Source organism: Pyxicephalus adspersus, chromosome 5, assembly GCF_032062135.1.
Source record: "Pyxicephalus adspersus chromosome 5, UCB_Pads_2.0, whole genome shotgun sequence".
Classification (NCBI taxonomy): Eukaryota; Metazoa; Chordata; class Amphibia; order Anura; family Pyxicephalidae; genus Pyxicephalus; species Pyxicephalus adspersus.
Genome location: NC_092862.1, coordinates 71,545,702 through 71,572,418, shown reverse-complemented (window position 1 = coordinate 71,572,418; position 26,717 = coordinate 71,545,702). Strand labels below are relative to the sequence as shown.

The following is a 26,717-nucleotide window of genomic DNA, read 5'->3' as shown; positions in this document are numbered from 1 at the left end:
TTTCAATAAATTTACATTAATATATATGAATAGTAGTGAAAGAAGGCTCAAGGGGTATTACCAATGAATAAAAAAGGCCTCTGCACATGCATCTGCCCCCACTATATCATTATTTTCTGTTTAACTCATGATGTGCTATTACAAGGGTGTCCAACCTATAGCCTGTGGGCCCTTTGGAGCTGCAAGATCTGACCCTCTGTTTATTCCCTCTCTGCTCTTTGTCTTACAGGGGATGGGGCACACTTCACCTTTGTTACTCTAACACCTTTGTTAGTTAGATTGTGCTACCAGGAGAGGGAGCTTCATGGGCATGCTCAGTGTTAGCTCCCTGAGAGTGGGTGTGTCCTATAGACCTGGCAATCAGCTGTCTGCTCCCCGCCTACCTTGTACTGTGAGATAATCCCAGCAGCAGCATGGACACAGACACAGCCCTCATGCTGCTGCTGCTGGGATTATCTCACAGTTACAAGGTGGGGGGAGAAGACAGCTGATTATCCCCATGTATAAATCTTCATATCTCCTTCACCGATTGTCATAGAAACATGACATTTTCAGGGTACACAGGAAACCCTGAGAGCTCTTACTAAACTCAGGCCCCCTAAACATACCTAAATTGCCAGATACAGAGTCACAAGCATAAAATCCTATTACCAATCAGGGCTATTTGCACATTAAGGGGGGGCTATTTCAAGATCAGGGTCCCCAAGTTGAGTTTTGCATATTAGGGACCCCTGGGGCCACTTCCATTGCAATGAGCATTAGGGTTAATTGTCAATTTCAATTTGGTCTGTACTGTGGTGCCCCAAATATATACTAACTCCTTCACAAAACTTCAAGGGTGCGTTCAGACTGGCGGTGAGGTTGTGGTGCGGTTACCCGTTCCTCATGCCATGGAACCCTGTCTAGGGGAGATGTTCAGTACTGCTCACTGCTGCCTCGAGTTAAATCTGCAGACATTGCAGTTTGCTCTTTGGTACAGGAATGGTGAGCGGGGAGCAATATATGAACAGCCAGCACTGTGTGATAGTTCTAGTTTCGTATCTTTTAATAATAAAATGAGCATCAAATGCTGAGTGTAAAAATTCTTGATTTGTCATTTCTGTTATTTGGTATATGTACTGTATGTTACCGGAACTAAAAACATTTCAATTTATTTTAAACACATCTTTAATGTTTGTTTGCACCGTGGCCGTGAGTTTTATCTCAATGTCAACAGCAGCTCCCAGACGAAAAAAGTTTGGGCACCACTTGTACTATTAAATCCCATGCTCACCATTGCTGCTTGGATGTTTATTATTAGAAAAACAAACTAACCTAAAACTGAATTATTTCAGTTTCAACTATGCAGTATAATGTAAAGGAATGTAGCAAGAAGAGAAAATTAAATATCTTTTTTTTTTTTACTTTAAGACTTTATACCACAATGTCATAACATTTATTTAAATAATAAAAGCCATAAAAGGAGTAATAAACAACTCTTTTTGCAATTACTTTAGAGAATAAGACTTGGGAAGAGATGTTATTTTCTTCAAATAGGTTTTTTTTATTTGGTTTTTAATGCATAGCTTTATACTTGAAAGTTACAGTACTCTGCACAGAAAATAATTTATCATGCTAACCTAGCTGACAAGCAGTAAATTCAATTTGAATACATAACTGATAGGTGATAAATGCCGTAATACGTGAAAAATTGCTTCATCATTCTGGAATAGACTGTCACTTTGATCACTCATGCACTCAGTGTCTCTGTTCAGCATCTGGAAATTTGGTATATAACAGTATTTATAAAGTAACTAATATTTTATTCCAGACTCATCCCTTTTTCAATATATTTTTTAAGGAAAGCTCTTTGAAGTCACAATGGTTGTTTACACAGACCATAAATGAATGTGATTAGTCAGCATTATAGTGTATGCTCTCTTTTATAGCTTCTTTCAGTAAGATTGGATGCTTGGTAGAGAAGATTAGAAAAAGCAATAGCATAGTAGAAAACTGTTTTTAACAGTATAATTAGAAATGGTTATTAACAAAATAACCTGTTTACTGTCACATTTTCTGTCGGCGATGTTTGCTTTTGGTGTATATTACATGCTGTTGTATTATAAGGTGCATGCACAGATGTAAAATATTCTGCATCAGTATATCAACACTGTATATGCCATGTGCATTTATATATTCTATAACAGTGTTTCAACATTGATCACATGACTCAGTTTACGTTTAAGTTAAACCTAAGGAAAACAAACATAAAGCATATTTTTCTCCAAATAAAAAGCCAATTATTTTCCTTTTAATTGCAAAGCCTCTGAGGATAGTATTGCCAACAAAATTGCGGGTGTTAGTAGCAAGGGGTAAGGGAGGGATGGTAGGGGGGATCTGTGGAAAAGTGTCCCAAGTAGTGTTACTGTTGAGTTCAGACTGACCATAAAACAAAGTTTACTCTTACAGAAGGGTACAAGTAGGTTGTGTGTTTTGAGTTTCTTTAAGGTATACCAGAGAAAAAGCAACAGTATTTTAGTAACCAAATATAGAATGTATGATACTAATAAAAAAACTGAAGTGCCACAGAGTTAAGATACAGTTAAATATATGTATATAAGCAGATATCATACATAACTTGTATAATTTTATCATATCTGAATAAGACTGACTTATCATCACACTTTTTACTGTATCGACCAAAAAAAGACAAACTGAGGTTTTCCCACTGCTTAAGTTCTTGTTGGATTTTAGAAAGCAGGGTAGGGTAATTAAATGGTATATGGAAGTTGGGGATCATCCAATCATCTGCAAGGAATCAGTGGAAGAATTTCACTACCATGAAAACTGACCAGACTAAGTACCAAAGTATCTTCCTATTGATTGTATAGTCAGCACATCTCGAGATGGACACCAAACAATACAATGTCATCTTCAGAAAATACTCAATTCGCAATCTGGTTGTGGAACTTAATTCTATGTAAATCAGGGGCACTCTCTGAGATGAACCAAGGGTTCTAAAGCTAAATTCAACCACAGAGGTGACAGCCGGGAACCCTGCCTAGGGCCTCTGTGCAGGTCGGTGGGCGTAGACAAAAAACCTGGAGTGGGGGGGACTTCGGGGGGAGGAGTCTTTAAGACCGGCCGCAAACTCACCGAGCTCCGCTTCCACCCGTAGATCTTTTGCTACGGGCGGAGCATCTTACTGCTCCCCGGGCACGGTGTATGCTGGAGGAACCGGCGGAGAGTGAAGGGCGGGCAGATCGAGTGCGGGCGGGCAGGAAGGGAGTTGACACCGCTCCCCGCAGTGCAGAGGATTCTTCCGGCGCCAGCAGCTGCTGACATCCACGGGAGAGAGAGCTGGCCGGGCGTTTCATCCCGCCAGCCCTTGCAGATACAGGAGCCACTATACCCTGCCCTCTGTGTGGGTAAGCAGGAATATTGTTCTTTCTTCAAAGATTGGTACTTTTGAGGCCCTGAGAGCTACCTTCTGCTTTGTAAACTCTGGTGGCCATTTTGTTCAAGAGGCCCCCTGTCCAGCTAATATTTGGAATCCATCGCCATCCTAGCAGAGCACAGGGATTTGGACTTATCCTACATTATAATCTGCCATGTACTACTTGGCTACTTAGTTGATTGCTTCATTTGTGGAAGGCATTGTTCCTGTAGCTGCCTTTGAAAGTGTAATCGGCCATCTTGGCCGCATGGCACCTCATGCACAGTAGAACCTAATAATCTGCATCCATCGCCATCCTAACAGAGTGAAGGGATCCGGGAATATCCTACATTATATTCTGCCCTGTACTACTCCTGCTTATTTCTGAGGCCCTGAGAATTGCTTTGTGATCTGAGACATAAGACTGCAATCTTATCCAAGCGACCCCAGATTCAGTTGACAATCTGCATCCATCGCCATCCTAACAGAGAGAAGGGATTTGAGTTTATCCTACATTATACCCTGCCCTGTACTACTTTGCTACTTAGCTTGATTACTGTATTTGTGGAAGACACTGTTCATTTACCTACTTTTGAAAGTACAATCGGCCATCTTGGCCGCATGGCTTCTTATGCACAGTACAACTTGAGAATCTGCATCCATCGCCATCCTCACAGAGGGAAGGGGTTTGGGATTATCCTACATTATACCCTGCCTTGTACCATACTGCGCCTCAGTTTGCATATTTTATTTATAGAGGACACTGCTCATTTGTCTAACTTTGAAAGTGCAATCGGCCATCTTGGCCGCATGGCTCCTTATGCAAATCACAATTACATCCACATTCATCTCAGGAAGAGAAGGGAAGATATACCTGCTCCCTGGTTATGCAGCAAATGTTGATTAATCTTTAACTGCCCTGAAGGTTTGTACCTAACACCTTAAATCTTCGACATACAGTTTAAAGGACTGGTTTCTACAATACAAGACGGCCATGTTGACCCCATGATAATACACTTTGCACAACCTCAGCATCCAGAGACGTTCCAATTAGAGAAAGAGTACTAAATCTGGTTGACATTATAACACTCTCTGTCTAATCATCCTGTATCTTTTGAGCAGATCAATCTGGTTCTTTGTTGGCAGACTGGGCCTGTTTGCATTACCCTGGAAACCGAAGGCCGCTTAGGCCCCACAGCATATTGCTCTGGAAATACTGCCCCCTATATGGTCTCATCTGTTTGCTAAATCTTCCACTGCTTTTCTGTTCCCTCAACTTTAGAGATCTGGAAGACATGCCTATTATGTGCTACTAATTCCCTGGGATGTGAGGCCCCACCACTGTTGGGCCCTACAACTGGATGTATGATACGCTAACGCTTCGGGATATTATACCTGCGTAACCCTCAAATACAGCATTCTCCATTGCAAATCTCTGCCCACCTCTCTCCCTTTCTTGCAACATGGGGAAGGGGAAACCACATAGTCAATCATCCCAAAAAAGGGAAATTGGAACATTTTTTGGCCGCTCCAAAACTCCTGGCTCGAGTGGAGGGGGCCCTACAACACGGCTTAATCCGACACTGTCCTCTGAGCCCGGTCTGGACTCTCCCGCCTTTATCCAGGAAGACTCTACCTCTAACTTCCCCACATTATTGGGCGATGACAGGAGCCCCACTAGCCCGAGGAGCCCATCACAGCTATCCATAGACCCTACGGACAGCTGGGATAGAGATGCCTATCTGAAGTCTCTGCCAACAAAAGCGGACTTTGAAACTTACCTTGAGCGCATTCAGTCATCTCTACGCTCGGAAATATCCTCCCTCAGATCAGACATTGGCTCGAAAATAGAAGAGGTCGAACGAACAACGGCTGACTTACGCAGTCATGTTCAATCCCACGCTCACATACTTAATGAACACTCCCGGATACTGCAACAACTTTTGTATCATCAGGATGATCTGGAAAACCGTAGCCGTCGCAATAACATCAGAATCAGGGGTCTCCCGGAAACAATCGAACCAACAGATCTACATACAGCGGCAACGACTCTGTTTAATGAGCTCTTAAGGAGGCCGAGAGATGATGCCATAGAAATAGATCGTATCCACAGAACCTTGGGCCCAAAGAATCCGGATCCAGAAAGACCACGTGATGTGATCTGCCGAATCCACTCTTTCCAACTTAAAGAGCGTATTATGCAGGAAGCTAGGTCCCAAGAAGAATTCACCTTCAACAATCGACCCATCATGCTCCTAACGGATCTCTCCCGTAATACCCTGGCACTGCGTAGGGCTCTGAAGCCACTCTTAAGACTGCTGAAAGAGAATAACATCAAATATAGATGGGGTTTTCCATTTCAACTGTTTGCCCACAAGGGAAACAAATCTTCCACCTTTCGGGAACTGGGGGACTTAGTTGCCTTTTTGACGACTTTTGAGCTTCCTCATGTGGACCTGCCAGATTGGCCCTTGCTCCCCACATTTTTAGCCCCCCCAGCGGATCCTGACAGACACCAATTGAGGAGTCAGCCCAGTTCTCACCCGAACCCTGACACATCACAGGCTCCTGCGAGATTGTAGCCTACGCGATCAAGTGACCTTTGGAAAGACTCATAGCTCCTTTCCCTGACGTGATTGGCGGGTTGACCCGTGAAGATTTACAGTCTGTAAGATCCTTGTTTTATTCTACACTGTCCATTTTTGTTACTGTATTGGTTGTAACTAAATTTGATACTGACCTATTCTTTGGAGAATGTTGAAGTTTAAAAGTACCCTCCCCCGTACTGCTTACATTTGCCTTCATCCAACTTCTAATTTATTGGCATGTAATGATAGGCCTGGCCCGGGTGGTGGGGACTCTGTCCTGACCACCTGAGCCTCCCCCTCCAAGGGACTCTGCGCAGCTGATCTGCGCTTATTGTTAATTGTTGTTTGTCTTTTGTTCTTTATCTTTTGCTTTTGCTTTCTTTGTTGTTTGTGTACTTTACTTGCTTGTAAAGTAAACTTTTCTCTGCCATAATGGGTGAGATTAATGTTGTCACATACAATGTTAAGGGGCTAAATGTCCCAGAAAAGCGCTCATCCATTCTGGCAGAATTACATAGGTTAAAGGCACAGGTAGCCTTTCTGCAGGAAACCCACTTCCGAGCAGACAGACTCCCGAGACTGAGTGATAGGAGATACCCGACAGCATATCATAGTTGTTCTGCTATATCCAAATCTAAAGGAGTGAGTATCTTGATAGCATCTTCTGTAACATGGAAACTTCAGGAACTACAAAGCTGTTCAGAGGGCAGGTATGTTTTTGCTAAGGGGACTTTGGGAGGCTCCATGGTTACTTTGGCCACAGTCTACCTCCCTAATATTGGGCAGGCTGCCTTTCTCAGTAACACTCTCCAGAAATTGGAATATTTCCAAGAGGGAGTCCTGGTCCTAGGCGGGGACTTTAATTTCTCACCTGATGTTTCAGTGGATACCTTTGGTGGAGGCCCCACCCCCAACTTACACCGGCTTAACAGTAAACCCTTAAAAGTACTGTCCCAATATAGGCTCTTAGATGCTTGGCGTATTCTACATCCTAAGGACAGAGACTATACGTTTTTTTCCGCCCCCCACAGCTCGTATTCACGGATTGATCATTTTTGGATCCCTCACTCGGAATTGCATAGGATACACTCGTGTTCCATTGGGTCCATTACTTTATCTGATCATGCGCCGGTCTCCATTTCTGTTGAACTTTCTTACTCCCATCCTAAATCTTGGAACTGGAGTCTAAACGAATCCCTCCTACAAGATACGGTTGTTTTGGCAGATGTAAACTCTGAACTTTCTCATTATTTCCAGACTAATGCCTCTCCTGAAATCGGCCCAACCTTGTTATGGGAGGCTCATAAAGCGGTTATTCGAGGAATTTTTATTAAACATGGAACGAGACTTAAACGAGCCCGCCAGAAGGAAATAGGAGATACCTTACAGTGTATAGCACTGTTAGAGGCTAAACACAAATCTTCCCTTGACCCTACGGTGGGTGGAGAACTCCGTGTTGCCCGTGAGAAACTCTCTCTACTCTGTCTGGGCAGGGCGAAATTCGCTCTGACTAAATGTCGGAGAATGTTTTACGAACATGGTAACAAAAGCGGACGCTTGCTAGCTAACGCTCTCCGTACCCAGAAAACCCGGTCGTTCATTTCCTTTCTCACGGACAATTACAGACGAAAAATTTTCTATACTAAAGAGTTGGCAGAATCTTTTCGCCAATACTACGCCTCATTATATAACATCTCCAAGACTTCCTCCCCCCAGAAACCTGAGGGACGAACACAGGCGATTCAAAATTATCTCAGGGTAAGTGGGATGCCTTCCCTTTCTTCTTCTGAAAGGGACATATTAGAAGCTCCCATTACGATTGAGGAACTAGGGGCAGCTATCACAAACACTCCAGTGGGGAAAACTCCAGGACCGGATGGGCTCCCTTTGATTTATTATAAAACGTTTCAATCCTCCCTAGCTTCTCACCTTGTGGCGGCGCTTAACTCTCTCACTGAGGGCGATAGGTTCTCTTTAGATACACTGCGAGCCACCATTGCGGTTAAATTCATCGAATGGAGGACCTCACCTCCACGGTGAGGGGCACGGGCGGGAAAGTTGCACTTACCTGGTACTATTGGTCTCAATTTCTCCTTACCACTGAATACAGGGACCTGATTTCCTCAATCTGATATTTGGGTATACCCTTATGTACTTCAAAGGTACTGACAGGGAGAGTCCCTCCGCGGGATCCTGCGCTTTCTTCATACTCCACTGCCTTTTTACCTAGGTACACAACCACCTCCACAAGCATAAGTTATACTGTTGTGCTTCAATACATAATTTAAGTTGTTGTTGTTATTGAATTTCCAATCTCTCCTTCTGCAAACGATATTTGGAGCTATGTGGATTATACTTGTTCAATGTCTCATTATTATGACTGACTCTGTATTTTCCTTTTTTTGTTGCTTTGTTCATGATACTTGTATCACTCGCTTACTATTAGTTGTTATAATATCGCCTATTTCACGATGAGTCTGTATGTTGTATCTTGTTTTATAAAAATTTTAAATAAAGAATGTTTAAAAAAAAAAAAAAAAAAACTGGAGTGGACATCCTAGCCACCAGGGATTGGTACAGGGTTAAAAGAAATTGTAAAAAACCACGAAAACCCATATTGTGGTGAATTTTAAATATTATCAAAAGCTTTATTCAGCACCAGTAGCAGTATTGGTTTTATTCATATCTGGATGCAATTTAACATGTTCTAACGTTGCCAGCACTTGCCAATTATTGGAGATGCTCTACCCTTCACAAAACCAACTTGTGATGAGAGAAGGCAAAAAAGCTATTCTTTCCGCTAGAATCTTGGACTTGAATCTTAGCATCGATAAATATTAAGGATATAGAGCGTTACAATTTTAAGTATCTGGGGTCCTTCCCCTTTTTCAAGAGAACATTGATGTGTGCCTGTCTACCCAATGGGAAATAACAACCCTGGTCCCACATTGTGTCATACAGTGCAAAGAGGTCATTAGAGATTTCCTTTTCAATAATTTAAAAAAATAAAAAAAAGCTTTGCCATTGGCAAGGTGGGATATGGCTGTATTTCCGTGGGAGAGATAGGATCCTGATAGAGATCGTAAATGTAAGTTGATCATTTATATTTACTTCACCCCACCCAATTTTTATGTTCAAAACCAGATATTTCTACACATGATTAATACGATATATTATTAAGCTAAACACATATTATTAGATATTTAACTATAGATTTACATGGCTATGAGTGGCAATGGTCTGTGAATGATTAAGATACTCTATAAGCATATTTTGAATAATGTACAAGTTTGGAGTTATTGGTCTTTATATGTAACTAGTTATCACTTCTGTCATCTGAATGATTTGATATTGTATGTATAATTATGTCTGTGTCTTTTCTTTTAGATTGTTTAATGATAATTTATGATAATGTTTAGTTTTACAATACAACCATTTTGACCACCTGTGTGTATGTGACATTAGGAGGAGGAACACCACAATATGGAACTGAGGACCTGGATATAAAAAGGAGGGCAGTTTACAAGATGTGATCACCTCTAGGAGGCAGAGGTGACCAAGTCAGAAGGATAGAGATCCTTGATATAATTTTAGGCTTCCTCAGCATGAGGTAAAGATGGAATTATGGTTCTGTGGGTCAGTAAAGTACAGGGTGGCTGGATATGCCAGCACAAAACAGTTTTGGGGGTATATTAAAGAATGCCCATTGCATAATTTTCTCCTTTTTTATGAAAATTAGAGAGAATAATCCACAAAAATTAATAGGTTCACACCTTCAAATTGTAGGATTTTGATTCTATTAGCATAGTCCTCACAATCCCCGGCCTAGGTGAATTGTTATTTCTGCAAGGAGGCACCACACGGTGGGCCTTTTCTACTTTACAAGGGTAGGAAAGGCCTAGAGACTGAGGGAAATCTGGAACACTTTGCAGAAAGACACTAACGGACCAATTTGTCCGTTAGTGTCACAGTACAATTCTCTATGGCCATGATACAGGTTGGGGAAGACAAAAAAACTCCCTTTACACTAGAGATTTTATCCTGAGCTGCAGTAAGCCTCTGTGCCTGTGCCCCCTGTTCCTGCTGTAGTGTCTGAATGGCTTTACTCACCACGACGTCTATGGCCTCCTGATGAGTGGGCTTCAAAAGCTCCACCTTTACACCTGCAATCCTAGAGGGATCAGACAGTTCAGTGGGAACAGGGAAAGCTGGTGCTGGAGTGGTTCCCTGGGCTGGGTTCAGGTCGCGGACATCTTGGAACATGGGGGGTGCATTTTATCAGTCTTTTTCATGGAGTTCTGCGCTGTGTTGGAAGCTGATTGATTAATAAAATGGCGTGTATACAGGTGTATACATCACCCAGGAAAGTCCTGGGCATCGTTACTGGGCCTTGGAAGGTAGATTTAAAACATTATAGGCTGGTGTACAAGGGAGCCTAGGGAACCTCTCACCTGTTAATAGGGTGCCGAAAGTCTTTTTTACTGTATAAAAGGGAGGATAATCTTTTAATATAAGGTAAAAAATTTGTTTTTTTTCTAAACCTTTTTTTTAGATTGAAGCGGAGACCCCTCCACTGAGAAAGATGTGACTTAGGTTTCCCTGAAGGTTCTGGACTGCACCTTCTGCGCATTCCTGATGTTTAAGCTTTCCTCTACTGTAAAAAAAAAAGAGCCAATCCCGCAAGGGAATTTTCTGGAAGCTCATCATCTGATCTCATGCCGGCACAGTGGGAGATTAAGTGACGTAGGAAGAAGAACCCAGAAGAAGATGGCCATGCCAAGTGTCCAGGCCGCACTAGGATGAATAAGGAAGACGGGATGGCACGAAACTGACTGGACAATGATACTGATAGTTATGCTTTATTACATATCTTAAAGACATGTTTGAAGAAAGTGTATCAGAGGTGTACTAAAAATATTAAGCAATAATCGTGGTTAAAAATTATTATAGATAATAATAAAACCAAAAAGCTAGAATGTATATTTGAGCTCTAACCTGTGGATAGCCTATAAATGTTTATAAATTTTAAACAAGCGGGAAATTCACTTAAAAGAATACCTCTAATTAGTTCTACATGCAGCCACTATAAGGAGCACTGAAAGCCAGCTCAGCGTCCACAAACTATGAGGTCTGGGAGGGATCAGTATGATAAGTTTAGTGCTTTTTTTAATTAAAATCAATTACTGTGGGTTTTTTTTTTGGTTTTGGTTTTTTTTTGTAGCATATGCCAGACAACAGGTTCACATTAAATTGAATTTTAGTACATTAAATTGAATTTTAGCATATTCCCCACATATATGGATAAGAATATTATATTGCAATAGATATTTCTTACAAATGAGTTGGTGGCATATGGAATCAAAGCGGAATGTCCTTAACTGTTGTTAAAAGTTAGTTTATGTAGCAAGACACATCTTTAACTTTTGAACATGAATGTTAATAGTATTCCACAGCTGTCAATAAACTGTGTTTAAAGATACTCAAACTACCATTTATGAGTTCCATATTTTTGAAATATAGTGGTTAAAATATAATTATTGAAGTATTCAGAGAGTGAAAACCTGGGTAATTTTTATATCAGTGATAAAAGGTTTATAACTGATGTTAGAAATGCATTAAATCTTGCTTGATTTAAAGCCTACCTTCCACTGTATTAAGACGGAATGCACTTGTACAAAAACTTATGAAAACCACAAGAAAGAAAAAAATATGTTATATATATATATATATATATATATATATACACACACAGACACATATATAGTACATTAGGTTAAGAGATTAGCAATAAAACCTGGTAACAGGTTGAATCCTTACAATACACAAGTTCAAACAAACATCAGTTTAAAGCTTTGCCTTGGCTTTATTTTAAATGCAGTGCAATGCAAAAATATAACCAGTACTAGTTAAACAGATTATCATTCTGAAGCTTCAAAAAAAACAACTCTTTTTAGACAAACATACCTCCGTCAGGTTTCAAAACCAAAGGCAAGGTCTTTAAGCTCAGAATGTCTCACAGCCTGGGGCAAAATTTAAATCTATCCAGGTCAACACCTTGAGGCACTTTACTATAATCTGTATTTTCATATAGAAAAAAAAAAGGGGAAAGAGCTAGGATATTAACAGATGAGTAAAGATTATCTTATACATTATTTAAAGGGTTGGTAAGGGAAAAGCCGGAAGGATAAAACCAGATGAAGGAAACAGAGTATTCTGTAAGGAGGTCTAACAGGAATCTAAATCAACCAAATCCAACACATTTCTCCTAGTGTCAGCAATTGGCATGAAGACCAGATGGAAAAATTACTGGAAGGGGATGGGCATAACCCAGCTATTTTGGACTAATTTAATAAAGATCTCTAAGACTGGAGGAGACACTTTTTTCAGTGAACCTGTGATCCAGAAAACCTAAAATGGATCTGGTCCAGGATTGAAAACATTTGCTAACAAATAGCAATTGACTTTTAACATCCCCATTCCAGGTTTACTGGATCACCCAGGTTCACTGATGAAAATGTATCTTCTCCAGCCTTGTAAAGATTTAATTAATCAGGTCCTATGTAATGAAAATGGGTATACAGGAAGAAATGATGCACTATAATTATGTGGCGACTTTCTTTCATTATAATTATTATTATTATTATTATTATTAATAAGGGTTTTTCCCCATACATTATTTTTTGTTTAGAAACGTGGGCTATTTTTGAAAAGTCGCAAGAATATAACTAATGTTTTTGTATTTGTAGCTAAACTATGATGTCATCGAAGATTAAGAAAAGTATGTGAAGTGGGATGAACACTATTTTGTAGTGCATTATAAAACATATGTAGCCTACTCTTTATCATTAAATGTACTGTACATGACCCTTCTTGAATAATGTAGTGCATCATAGTGAATTACAGTTCGATCCATAAATATTTGGACAGAGACAACTTTTTTCTAATTTTGGTTCTGTACATTACCACAACTAATGTTAAATGAAACAACAAACAAGCAGTTGAACTGCAGACTTTCAGCTTTAATTCAGTGGGTTGAACAAAAAGATTGCATACAAATGTGAGGAACTTCATTTCAGAGGCTCAAAAGTAATTGGACAAATTAAAAAGCTGAAAATAAAATGTTAATTTCTAATACTTGGTTGAAAACCCTTTGCTAGCAATGACAGCCTGTAGTCTTGAACTCATGGACATCACCATCCAGATGCTGGGTTTCCTCCTTTTTATTGCTCTGCCAGGCCTTTACTGCAGTGGCTTTCAGTTGCTGTTTGTTTGTGGACCTTCTGTCGGAAGTTTAGTCTTCAACAAGTGAAATGCATGCTCAATTGGGTTCAGATCAGGTGACTGACTTGGCCATTCTAGAATATTCCACTTCTTTGCTTTGATAAACTCCTGGGTTGCTTTGGCTGTATGTTTTGGGTCATTGTCCATCTGTATTATGAAACGCCTCCCAATCAATGTGACTGCATGTAGCTGTATTGGAGCAGACAGTATGTCTCTAAACCTCAGAATTTATTCGGCTGCCTCTGTCCTGTGTCACATCATGGATAAACACTAGTGTCCCAGTGCCACTGGCAGCCATGCACGGCCAAGCCATCACACTGCCTCCGCCATGTTTTACAGATGATGTGCTATGCTTTGGATCATGAGCTGTTCCACGCCTTCGCCATACTTTTTTCTTGCCATCATTCTGGTAAAGGTTGATCTTGGTTTCAAAGAATGTTTTTCCAGAACTGTGCTGGCTTGTTAGATGTTTTTTTTTAGCAAAGTCCAATCTAGCCTTTCTATTCTTGAGGCTTATGAGTGGCTTGCATCTTGCAGTGCACCCTCTGTATTTACTTTCATGCAGTCTTCTCTTTATGGTAGACTTGGATATCGATACACCTGCTTCATGGAGAGTGTTATTCACTTGGTTGGCTGTTGTGCGGGGGTTTCTCTTCACCATGGAAATGATTCTGCCATTATCCACCACTGTTGCCTTCCGTGGACGTCCAGGTCTTTTGGTGTTGCTGAGTTCACCAGTGCTTTGTTTCCTTTTAATGATGTACTAAACTGTAGATTTTGCCACTCCTAATATTGTAGCAATTTCTGGGATGGGTTTTTTCTGATTTTGCAGCTTAAGGATGGCTTGTTTCAGCTGCATGGAGAGCTCCTCTAACCGTATGTTGTCTGTTCACAGCAATATCTCCCATATACAAGCAACCCACCCTCAAATCAACTCCAGGCCTTTTATCTGCCTAATTGATAATGACATAACAAAGGAATTGCCCACACCAGCCCATGAGTCTTTGAGTCAATTGTCCAAATACTTTTGAGCCCCTGAAATGAAGTGATTAAAGTGAATAAAGCTGAAAGTCTTGCAGTTCAACTGCATCTGAGTTGTTTCATTTAAAATTATTTGTAGTAATGTACAGAACCAAGATTAGAAAAAAGTTGTCTCTGTCCAAATATTTATGGACCTGACTGTATATGTGTATTGTGGTACACCGTGTGCATTGATCTCTAGTGTTCACACATAAGAGTGTGATTTCAGTGAATGGCACCAAAAGCTGTGTTTTAAGTTGCAGAAAGACATGGCAATACTCATGCTTCAACAACAAATAAATGTTAATGGGTAAGAGTTTGTCTGAAGTTGTGTTTCCATGCATGGAGGAGTTCACCAGTAAGTGTACACAATTATCAAATAATTTTGTGGTAAAAGATTGCATGTAAGTGCTCTTTTGTTGGCAGATTTATTATATATAACATAAATTCTTATTTGAATACTTTCTTTTTAATTTAGTGCCATAATAAAATGTTGCATGACGTGAAGAGCTAATAATAGCATTGTGTTTTGTTTAATATTTATGTAAAAGGTCCAACCCATACTTTTACATAAATGCTTTTATTTCAACAGGAACATTCATTATTGTTAACAACCCAGCATAGAATGATGCACATTTAGTTGCTAATTATGTATAAAACAAAATGTTATTCCCTGTGGTAATGAAAGTACCCCCCCAACCACTTTGTCTAACGTAATGTTCCATCCTCATATAATCAATATTTCTTGTATTCTACAAGTGAATGCAGAACATGAATGTGTTATTTATTAGTAATATATCCTCTGCTTTAGACCTTGCAGGCATCAAAGCTCTTTCTTCCATTGCAATTTCAATTGCCTTTTTCATAGATTTATAACACAATCACCCTTGGAGACACCATCATAGTTACGCTTCATGATATTAATATAAGGTTAAGAAAATCCAAGATGCAGGTTACTAGGTAATCTGTCATGTCTGTATTACACTGGTTTGTTTCACTTGTATATGAGCATTAGGAAAAAAATGTTATTATATATAATATATATAATGTGTGTATGTGTGTGTGTGTATATATATATATATATATATATATATATATATATATATATATACATATATACATATTGTGTGTGTGTATGTGTGTGTATATATATATATATATATATATGTGTGTATTGATCTGAAGTAATTGAGGCATAGAGAATACTCAACCGCAAAACTAAACATGTTACAATGTTCCAATCTCTAAGGAATTGATTCCCAAGTATTGTTATATGGTTATGCAGTTTACAAGGTCAGATCTCATTTCTGTGTGTAAATAAAATGATTAACTGCTAATCAGAAAAAGCAATTTCAACATGTTATTTGTAATACAACATTGTGAATACATTTCTAGCAAGAAGTTTTTTTACACATAATTACCTTATTACTAAATCAGAATTCCTTGTAGACCATTTAATGTGTTATAAATGAATAGAAAAACTTTATTTTAATGCCTCTGAATTGAAAGACATCTTTAAGTTGAACTATATCAAATAACCTTGATTGTCATTACAAACTATTGATTATTTTTTATTAAGATATTTTTCTTTACTGCACACTAAATAAAGAAGAACATTAGAGGTCTAAATATGATGATGTAGGTTTTGTGACATATACAGTGTATTGAGTACAGGCATATTTAAATCATGCAAATCTCACATGAACACAATGGGCCTGCTTTATTAAAGCTATCCAAGGCTGGAGAGGATACACTTTCATAAGTAAAGTTGGGTGATCCAGCAAACCTGGAATAGATTTTTTAAAAGTCTTTTGGTATTTGTTAGCAAATGTTTTAAATCCTGGGCGAGATCAGGTTTGCAGGATCACCCAGCATTACTGATGAAAGCATATCCTTTCCAGCCTTGGAGAGCTTTATTTAATCAGGCCTATTGCCACTATGTAACTAAGAAGCTATACATTTTCAGGTCTTTATAAATGTACAATATTTAAAGTTTTCTTTTTAGATGTGGAAGACATTAGCTCAATACATGGGCTTGAGGGCAAAGCAGATTGATTGTAGCTTATATTGGTAATTTGTAAAAATGTTTATATAGCAAAGAAATTGTTCATTGACCTTTGTAAATGAGGGAGAAGCACTGCTCAAAGAAAATTCTGCTTCTTTAAGTTCTTTGCACTAGACTAGATATTCATATTGAAAAGTGATTGTTCATTAAATGCATATTATTTATTTCATTAGTAAATTAAACCTCCCAAAAATGTGTGCCCATCAGTGTTTTTTTGCCTTATATAAGTTTTCATGTCTGTAATATTTAAGCAACTAAAAGTTGGCAATCTTTTTATATTTTAACATTGAACTCCAGCCACACCTTGCAGTTAAATAAGCTCTCTTAATTTAATTAGCTTACTCTAATTTTACGGTTCATAGACCGCTTCTCACAATATACATTAGATGCTGCTGCAAGTCAGATAGAATGTACCGTATTTTTCGCCGTATAAGACGCTCCGGAATATAAGATGCACCCAATTTTAAAGGAGGAACATCTAGAAAAAAAAGATTCTGAAAGATTATTCCCCTTCTGATCACTCATGTGCCATTCATACCGGTATTCCCTTTCTGATCACTCATGTGCCATTCAAATTCCCTTTCTGATCACTCTGTGCCTTTCAAATTCCCTTTCTGATCACTCTGTGTCATTCAAAATTCCCTTCTGATCACTCTGTCATTCAAATTCCCCTTCTGATCACTCTGTGCTTTTTTTCCACTGTACGGCAGTTAGGACAAGGAACAGCAGGTGGCGCTGTACCGGCTTCTTTCGCTCTGCTTTACAGACAGACACAATGCTGGCAGAGGAGAGGAGAACACACGCTGCATGCAGCCAGAGACACACGCAGGATCGGGTATCGGGTGAGTATATTATTTTAATTATTTTATAACACATTTGTCGTATAGGACGCACTAACTTTTCCCCCCCAGTTTTGGGGAAGAAAAAGTGCGTCTTATACGGCAAAAAATACGGTACTTCATTTTCTGGCTGGTAGATGTCTAGCACTTTTCCCCCCCAAGTACCCTCCTTTTAATTTATTTGATTTTTTTTTCAGTTATAGAGGTTCGGTATTATATATGTGTTACATCAACTTCCTGCTTATATACTCTATAAATGTATATACATGCCAAAGGGACAACTAAAGTGGCCACCAAAAGAAGAGATTTATTAGTGGAATGAAGCAGTAATCATCATGTAAAAGGGGCTAATATTTGGGGCATAAAAACCTCTAAGCTAGCGGTCGCCAACTGGTGATCTCGTTTTTGGTAGTTCACGGCTCTAGCCAATGTGCACCCCTGTGGGAGATGTCTCTGGACACAACCCGCCCACTCTCTCATCTCAAGCTCAGACACGCGATGGAAGAATGGGCTGGTTCTGGCATTATGACATCACTCTGGGGGAAGTTTCTTGTTGGTTTATCTGTTAACTATTTTGTGTAAACAACCCCACACAATTTTGACTTACTTGACCATTGGCTTGAAGTGGTTCAGTTTTTCTTTTAAGTACTTTGTTATGTATTGTCAAGTCAACAAATTCATTTACTCTTCCACACAGAAGGATTGTAGCAGGAAAGGAAGACAAAAGGTTTGGTATCCATTCCCAGGAAGGCTCCAACGTGTTAATTTTTTTTCGTGCAATAACAAGCACCTCCAACTAAGGCACTTGTTATCAACCTCTTGCAATAGTCAAAAAATCTCAAGATATGTTTTAGGCAGCATGACTTGCTTTTAATAACTTTCTAAGACAATCTTTTGGGTTTGTCAATCTCCTGTGGACAATGCACTACTTTTCTGGCTGATAAGATAACAGCCCTAAAACAGAGAGTGAATGCAGTGAAAAAGTATTTATTTTTATGTCTAATCTACACATCTCTTTTTTAAAGAGTTAGATTTAGGTCTATTGGATAAAAGAGAATAGGTGAAAGAAAGAGGTTTTGACTCCAAACATGTGGTAAATCATAAATGATGTATTGTTGTAAACACTTTCTTATACATAATCATGCAATCAAGTACATGCGGATATACATCCAGTTTAGTTGGATAAGCACTAGACTGAAATATATCTAGACAAAAACTTCTGTCTGTATAGTAATATTTTGACCGTTAACATGCACGAGTGAATCCGATGCATTTCGCCTTGATGGGTTTCTTCAGGGGGGTGCGCTTTTTAGGGAAACTTAACGGTTATTTTTTCAAACGGAGATATAGCCAGGACAGGTAACCTTAGCTTTCGGGGACGAGGTACTGGATCAATCAATTGGTTTTTGCCGGTGGACACACAACAGCCTACCCAGGTAGGTATAAAAGTTATAGCCAGGGAACAAGTAAATCCAGGTTGTATATTCCTAGAGTAAGAGAAGGGTTGCTTAGTGCCTCAGGTTTTATTCTCCTGGTATTTAAAAGAAGGAGCATGTCGGCAGGTTCAGATCATCTAAAGAGATTTTGCATCTGATCGGTGGTGGAGTGGGAGATACATCCCCGTGTGCTTACAATAGCCAGGCATGCTAAATCTCTTCAGATGATCTGGACCTGATGATGTGATATCAACATTTTTTTTTCAGATAGTAATTTCATTTTTAGCTGCCTAAGGTAAATGTAGCTGCATAAGAGCACTTGCAACAACAACAGAGTTAAGTACTGTGATACTTTTTTATTTGAACTAACAGTTATGTTTTAAAGACAATGGCCCTGATTCATCAAGCCAAATCGTATTATCGATCGCGCAGTCGTATTAGCGATCCGGGATCGTGCGCGATCGCGCTATTCAACAACCGAAAAAGCTCGCGCACGAAGCCGCGCTTATCCGACAGGTTTTTACTCGCCATGGCAGGAATCCGGCCGACAGATTCAGGACGCGAGTGTACGCGCGCACTCGAGCCCCCGGACCGCGGTAATCCGCGATCGCTGGTCGCGCGTATTATCGCGCTTCCCGCGATCGCGGATTTCAATGATGAATCAGGGCCAATGTCTTTGGGAATATACCTACAGTAAAGTACACTTTACTCCCCTTGGTCCAAGCAGTACTGAGAAGTAAAATCTATCAAAGTCGATCATCACCTTGGCTACATTTGTTGGCTACATTTATTATCAATATTGTCCCAGCACAAAAATGTCTTACCAACATACATATACTTTGATAGGATTGTCCTAAAGGAATACCACTGATTCTTTAGTTGGCATCCTCATAAGGCAGCTCTATGGCTAATTTGCAGCCCCTGCCAGAACTTGCCTGTTGGCCATATGCCAAGCTGTTGGATCAGATTGGGTGGAACTCCTTGGATTCCAACTAATTTCCAAAACTATTTTTCTTTCATTATATCTAATCTTTATTACATTGTTTCATCCATCTGTCCTTATATAATTAAATATTACATTCTTTTATTTTACTTGCAATCTCTGTGTTGTTTCTCTTTGTATACTTTAAATCAAAACTTTGAATATTTTTCTGAACTTTCAGTGACATGCCACTTTGCAAAGAAAATTTTCACCTAGCTTAGTCAATGGGGTGACACTGCATGTTTTTCATTTTTCCTTATATGTGATTAGGTATTCCTTCACCAACTTCATTTTCAGCATGTTTATAGGAAAACTACATTTTCTGTTCAAGGTTTTAATTATTTTTGCCGAATTAACAGCTTAAACTCCATTAGTAAATCAACCTCAATGTTTTCCTTGAAAGGATTCTCAGTGTACCTAATAATACATCCTATAGAGCCCATATGTTATTCATCTAGTAAAACCACTTGTTTTGTCCAACTTGTAATAAAGCAATCAACTACATTTTTTGTTCAAGTTTGTAGAAATAGCAAATGCAGTTAGCTGCAGTATTTCTATTATGTGGCCATATAGTTTATGTGAGATTTTATTATTAGATATTCTTTTTGCACCCATTTTATACAAAATGTGATAGTCTACGTTAGTTGTGGTAGTAAAAGAGGAGATACACCAACGATGTTTCCATTGTACTTTTTTCATTTATTGTCAAATAAAAACTTTAAACTGATGAAAAATCAGCACGCTACACTTTATAGAATTTCTTTAATATCTTTTGATGTTATGGAGGAGTAATGTAAAATATTGAAGCTATAAAATGCACAGGTGGTGACCAGAGGCTCTTTCTTGAGATGTGTCAATATCATATCTCCTCTGCAATAATCCATGCACCTGTTATTTCATAAACTAGAGGAACAGCAGTACAGTGAAGGCTTTTGTTTGTTTTCTTTTTTCTTTTTTTCTGTGTGTTTCTTGTTCTATTCGTGCTTAGTTCTACTTTGGGTTTAATTATTGATTATTACTTAATTAACTCCAAACTGAAGATTCAAAAATAAATAAATAAAACACAGAAATAACACAACTCTGTAATCATTCAAGCGAACCTAAACTCAAAAAACAGTAAGTTACCAAGAGGTAGTACTAATGAATAAGTAGTACTCATAAACATTATTATATCATTCAATGCATTTGCTTTTTTTAACAAAAGCAGTGGAAGTACTTGAAACTGGTTTGGTCTGTTTTTCACTCTGAACTGTGAAACTGTAACAAAGGAAAATCTGGTCCCCTGCAATGCTAGACAGGGCTGTGCTGGGGGACAGATCTGTGTTGATCTTTGAAATGAATGGACAGAAATAGATGGTTCTGTAGGAACACACTCTGTACCACAGTACATGGCATGATTAGAGCACAAAATCATTCATTTTCCATTATATAGAGGTGGTAATCCATTTTTTTTACTTTATGAAAACACATGTGACCATGTCTACAACAACAATTTTGGTGACAACACTATTTTCATAGCTTTGGAATTAAAATTGTTTACAGTTCTAACTAAAATATACATAGCTCCATATGAGCTAGAGGAGGGAAGGAGGGTTTCCCGTTAATGACATATAAAACTTTCTTTTTAATAATAGTAGTAAATACTAGTCTACCACTAGGCTGTAAACAACCTATAATATTTAGAGTCCTTGCTAGTCTATAAAAAAAAAGTAATATGTTGGGTAAGGGAAACACACCTTTCCCTCTGCTAGCCTATATAGAACTGGTAGAGCTGTATATATTTTTAGCTACATCGGCAAATAAATCCGATTTTTGTCTTAATTTCAAAGTTCTGAAAATATTATTGTTATCAAAATTAAGGCTTTTTTGCCAAATGATACAAAAAATGGTAATAGGAGAACAATTAGTCAAAGGAATGTTCTGAAGGCTAGTTATGGCACTATACAAAGTCAGACTAAACAAAATTAATTGTCAATATGGATAGAGTTATCAAAGAAAGCCTGGTCATCTCTGTTCCCAACGTGTTTCACTGTCTGGCTTCCTCAGGGGAGGATAAGTCAAAATTAAGTGAAGAGATTAATACCATAATTAGGTTGAGACAAAGTCAACATAATTAGTGAACAGTATTTACAAACCTACAGTTTAATGAAGTCTTATGGAACCAGGTTTGCTGGATCAAAGATGAAAGTGTATCTTCTCCAGCCTTGGAGAGCTCTAATAAATCAGACCCTATGACTTAATACCAAAATAATTTTTATCAAGCATTTTATATGGAAACAAAAAGTAAGAATAATAAAGGTAAGAAAAGGGTTAAAAAAGAGAGTCAATTAGGCAGGCCTTAAGCATGAAAGCAGTTTTACAAGGTTTTGCAATGCATTTCATATATCATTCTAATGAAAACTGTGTGTGTATTTTAAAATTTTAAGTTGGTAAATTAGCAATTAAAGCGTTCTTAAAAAAAAATACAATAACATAAATTGATTTTGTGCTTATGTCCAATTCCAGTTTGTACATTTAATAAGTGGATCCTTGTCAGTGTATTCAAAAAGTAGCTTGGACTACAGCTTTACATTACCTCTGGTGCTGTCTCTCACAAACTCACTGTTCTAACAATGTGTTACCACTACTCATCAGGTTAAATAATAGTAATATTGAATTACGGCTTTGCACCCCTCCCTAGACTCACATGAGGATGCTGCAAGGAGCATCGCATCATATCAATAGTATATCAATAGCATATCATTTGGAATTTGTGCATTGGAGTAAAAGACAAATTGCGGGTTTTTCTGATAATCTCCACATTGGTGCTTTTTTTTTAGCAAAGCGGATGTGGTTAACAAGTCTCACTATTAGATAAAAGCCATGGAAAGTGAATCAAAGATGTTATTGGCCTATCTTGCATATGGAACCACATCTTAAGGCTAACAACAATAGCAGTCATTACATTGACTTATATTATGGGTTTTATTTGCCAAGACAGTAAAGAATGTTCATTTAGAAACATGAAGCTGTGAACACCCAGTCACGCAGAAATTCTTTTTTTTTTTCTGAATTTCATTGGAAACAGGCTCATTTGCCTATGAACAAGTGAACATTCTCAATTGAGTCAATTTATTAAAGCTATAGAGATACATACCAAGGTGAATGTTGGTTAATAAGTTGAAGCCATCTTCACTTTAAAACCCAATCACATACCAGCACCCCTCCGTGTTCAAAGTAAATATAGCTTCACCATCATGTATTATCTATGTATATCTGAGTGCATCATGTATTATTTACTGAATATAATAAATATTTTTGAACCTAGTCACTTTAAGTAGCTGTCTACATTTAGAGAAATGTAAGTTTCTGATTTTTCTTTCATGTTCTTTCTTATTTCCATTCCACTTTTCCACTTTTATTTCTCTCATTTTGCATTAACAAAATTAGACTTTAATGACTATGCCCCAATGACATTTAAATTGCCAGTTAGTTCATTACCAAGGGAATAAATTAGCCATTTACAGCTGCAAGCAAAATGTTATTAAATACATGTTTTGAAGAAAAGAAATCTTTTGCTGGATTATAATGTTCCTATGCTATCAACAAGTGTGTGCATATTATTTACAATGCTTAAGTAGAATAAATTCTGTTATAGCCAAACACTTGGCCAAATCAGTAGTGTACATTAAAAAAATTTGTTGATATTATGTTTTAACTTTAGTTTCTAGCAGTATTGCCACAGCATACCATTAAAAAAAATAAAATAAAAAAAACTATGTTTTTATTTTCTTTGATAGGAGAAAAAAAGACAAATGTATTTAAACTCATACCAGTGAAAAAGCTTGGCTAAATATGTGTGCTTTTGCTCAGTGGTCGCCAACCAGTGGTTCACAGAAAACCTTGGACATTATTTGCAATTTTTATGTTTTATTTATAATAAAACAAAAATAATATTCTAATACATTTTTATATTCTGAATGAAAATTTTCACCTTTATATTGCACTAAATTCATTAACTGTACTAGAGCCGGAAAAACAAGGGAGGCGCAGTGTGACGTTAGTGTAGTCTTAATTTGTTTGAGGCAACCACTGCCGAGCCATACGCTTCAGTATTGTTTTGACCATTACAACAGTCATCCCGCTCTGTGAATACCGATTCTCATCTGATCTGTTTTATTTTATTTGTTTATTTTTCAGATGCTTGAAGTATGTACCTTAACTGTGTATTTTCTTTAACTGTTATATTTAACCACCCGGGTGTTACACTGATGTCTAGATTTCTGTACCAAAAGCGGTACACTGTTTTTCATGAATTTTTTTTTTTAAATTGTAGACCTGTAAGTTACAGAAATATGTCCGAACAAGGGTCTAGTAGATATCCTGAATATAAAAAAAGTTTGAAACACACAATCATGTAAAAAAATGTACTTTTAATAAAATCCTATCCTATTTTTTTTTGCATAGAAATTCTTGTTTATATTGTGGGCTTGTAATTCTTAGGATTAACTCCCGGGTATGATAATTGCAGGATTTCTGCATTGTGCTTCACATCTCACTGCAGATGCCAGCAGCAATAGCAAATTTTTTATTGCTGCTGGAGGAGCTGCGGGGACCGGGTAAGTATTTTCTTTCAGTTGTAATCGGATTGTCATACAATGTATAACAATCGGATTACAATATAACGTTTGTTTACATTTTTAACCACCTAGTGAGAAAGGTTCGGGTTTAACACTTTTTGCAAGTGTTTTTACCCCGAACCAAGGTCGGGTTTAACGGCAAGGTGGTTAATGACATCAAATAGTTTGACTTTGATAACTATCATTTCTTGTTTGGTCTTAGATTCGAATGAAATAAACCCATAATAAATGAGAAAAAGCAAACAAATATTTTGCATTTCTTCAGTAATACCAAACATAATGCAATTTATGATAATAGTAACAATAGTAACACTTAACTGTGAGCTGATCAATGAATCAGAGCCCGCACAGTCCTTGTCAAGCACCATTAGGAAGACCATAATTTTTACAAATTTAACTTTTTTTAAAAAAATCAAATCAATAGTTTGCAAGACTCAAAAATTGTATTTAGTGGTACGAAAGGTTGGCGACCACTGCGTTAGTGGACAATGGTTGTATAAATCACATTTTGGCTTCTATCCATAAGGGCTCCGGTGGCAAGAGTATATAAACATGGTATGATACAGCAAACCCCTCTCTATTTCATAGCATAACGTGGTATGGGAAAAAGTCAATGATGAACAGATTATTAATCATCCATCCAAGTGTGTAAATGTGCAAAAATATTATATGTCTAGATTTCCTACAAATTTCCCATAGAACCCTTTTACACCAAGTCAAAAACTGTACAATAGTTACTTAAATATAAACTAAGATTTTGTTTTCCTCTGAAAAAGCATTACTAAAAGAATTTAGTTTTCCACCAGTAAATAGTGTTCAATTCTCATGTAGTGTGTTAAACCAACTCTTTTTAAAGGAGACAATAGACACAAGTTTGTTACACACTGTTGTCTTTTAAGGTGGATTTGGCATTCTTAATGTAAATTTAGAATGCATACGGTTAACAAAAGTTCACTTTAAGCTTAGTTTAAGAGAAAACTGTACTGAGAGATATATAAAAAATGGTGGTTTAACAAATGCTAATTAGAGGAAGAACTGCCTCCTGTCTGTAGCATCCTTATGACAATTGTTATGAATGGAGCTGCTAAACTGCTTTTAAAACAATTTCTAAATATAAACTGTTGATTATCATACTCTGGAACAGAGGTTTGTGCAGGAAATGAAAATCCATCTCTCTAAACCATAAAGGGCATGACCCTTGATTTACAGTCAACAGGCTTAAAGGGCCAATAGATATGGTTTCAGATGAGCCAGCCCCCCCCCCCCCCCCCCCCCCAAAAAAGCTGTCTGGAAAAACAAATTTTTTTTGGGGGGGGGGGGGGCTTTCACTTTCAACTACTGGCCCAAGTATATTATCTTTTTTTATGGAGGTGGTAGAGTTTGTGTGTTTGTGTGTGTGTGTGGGGGGGGGGGGTCAATTCTTAGTGATTGGCATTTAATTCATGTTAATAGGGACTTATTTATGTCTGGTGTCCTTTTTTGTTTTATTTTTAAGTTATTACAGCATTTTATTGTAATAAATAAAAGGTAAAAACATGGTGCCCAGATCTGTGCTTCAGATTGAGGTGATGCCGCTGTAAGTAAGCCAATTCAATTGCAGTACCATACTATAACATTTGAAGCTTGCCCAACCTTTTGACATTGGTACATATAGTCTATGGCAGTGCCTTGCTATATATAATCATTTTAGTTACAGTTATCTATTAGCCCTAAAAATGTCTAGACTTTACTATCAGGAATCACTACCCCTACCTCAGAAATGTACAGAAACTTTTTAAGGATCCAGATACATGACACTTAAGCTTGGTTTAAACTGAAATGGTTTCCAAATGCATATTTATTCATTTTAATATGGTTTGAGGGTGATGGGGTTGACCAGTACATATTGACCTATTAATCTAATCATTTATGCTGCAAGTGAAAATTAGCTCACCAAAAGAGAAAAAGAATTCTGAAATGTCTGCTCCCCAAGCCTAGCATGATTTGCCCATTTTGTTTTTGCATATGCTTTCATATGTAGAAGAATGGTACGCCCAAATAAAAAATATTACAGATTATCTTTTGCCTATTGCTAAGGATATTACAATGACTTAAGCAGGACATCGTAATTTACACTTAGTTCAAATGTGATGCTGACTGATGATTAGTAACTTTTTTTTTCCATTAGTTACACTAATAAAATGTGCCTTTGTCGCATAACAATTTGTAATGAACAGAAACTGCTTAACTACTGAACATGCTGTATAATGCGCTAAGTCAACCTTTATGAGTCATGTAAATGGCACTGGCACCAAATTATAGCCTAAATATAATTTTGGTAAGTCAAATTTTTAAAGTCACACAATGCAAATGTTATTTTCTTTTGTAAAAATAAAAACAAAAATATGTTAAAAGAATACTGCACATTAAAACAGCCATACCGTTTAACCACTTAAACACTCCTTATAGAGTAGAACAATTTTTTCATTTACA

General features: G+C 37.8%; 1 protein-coding gene across 2 annotated transcripts in view; it reads right to left on the bottom strand.

The window, feature by feature from the left end:
* CDH12 (cadherin 12) overlaps nucleotides 1-26,717 on the bottom strand; it is a 410,196-nt gene that overhangs the window by 95,926 nt on the left and 287,553 nt on the right. The window lies entirely within an intron of this gene.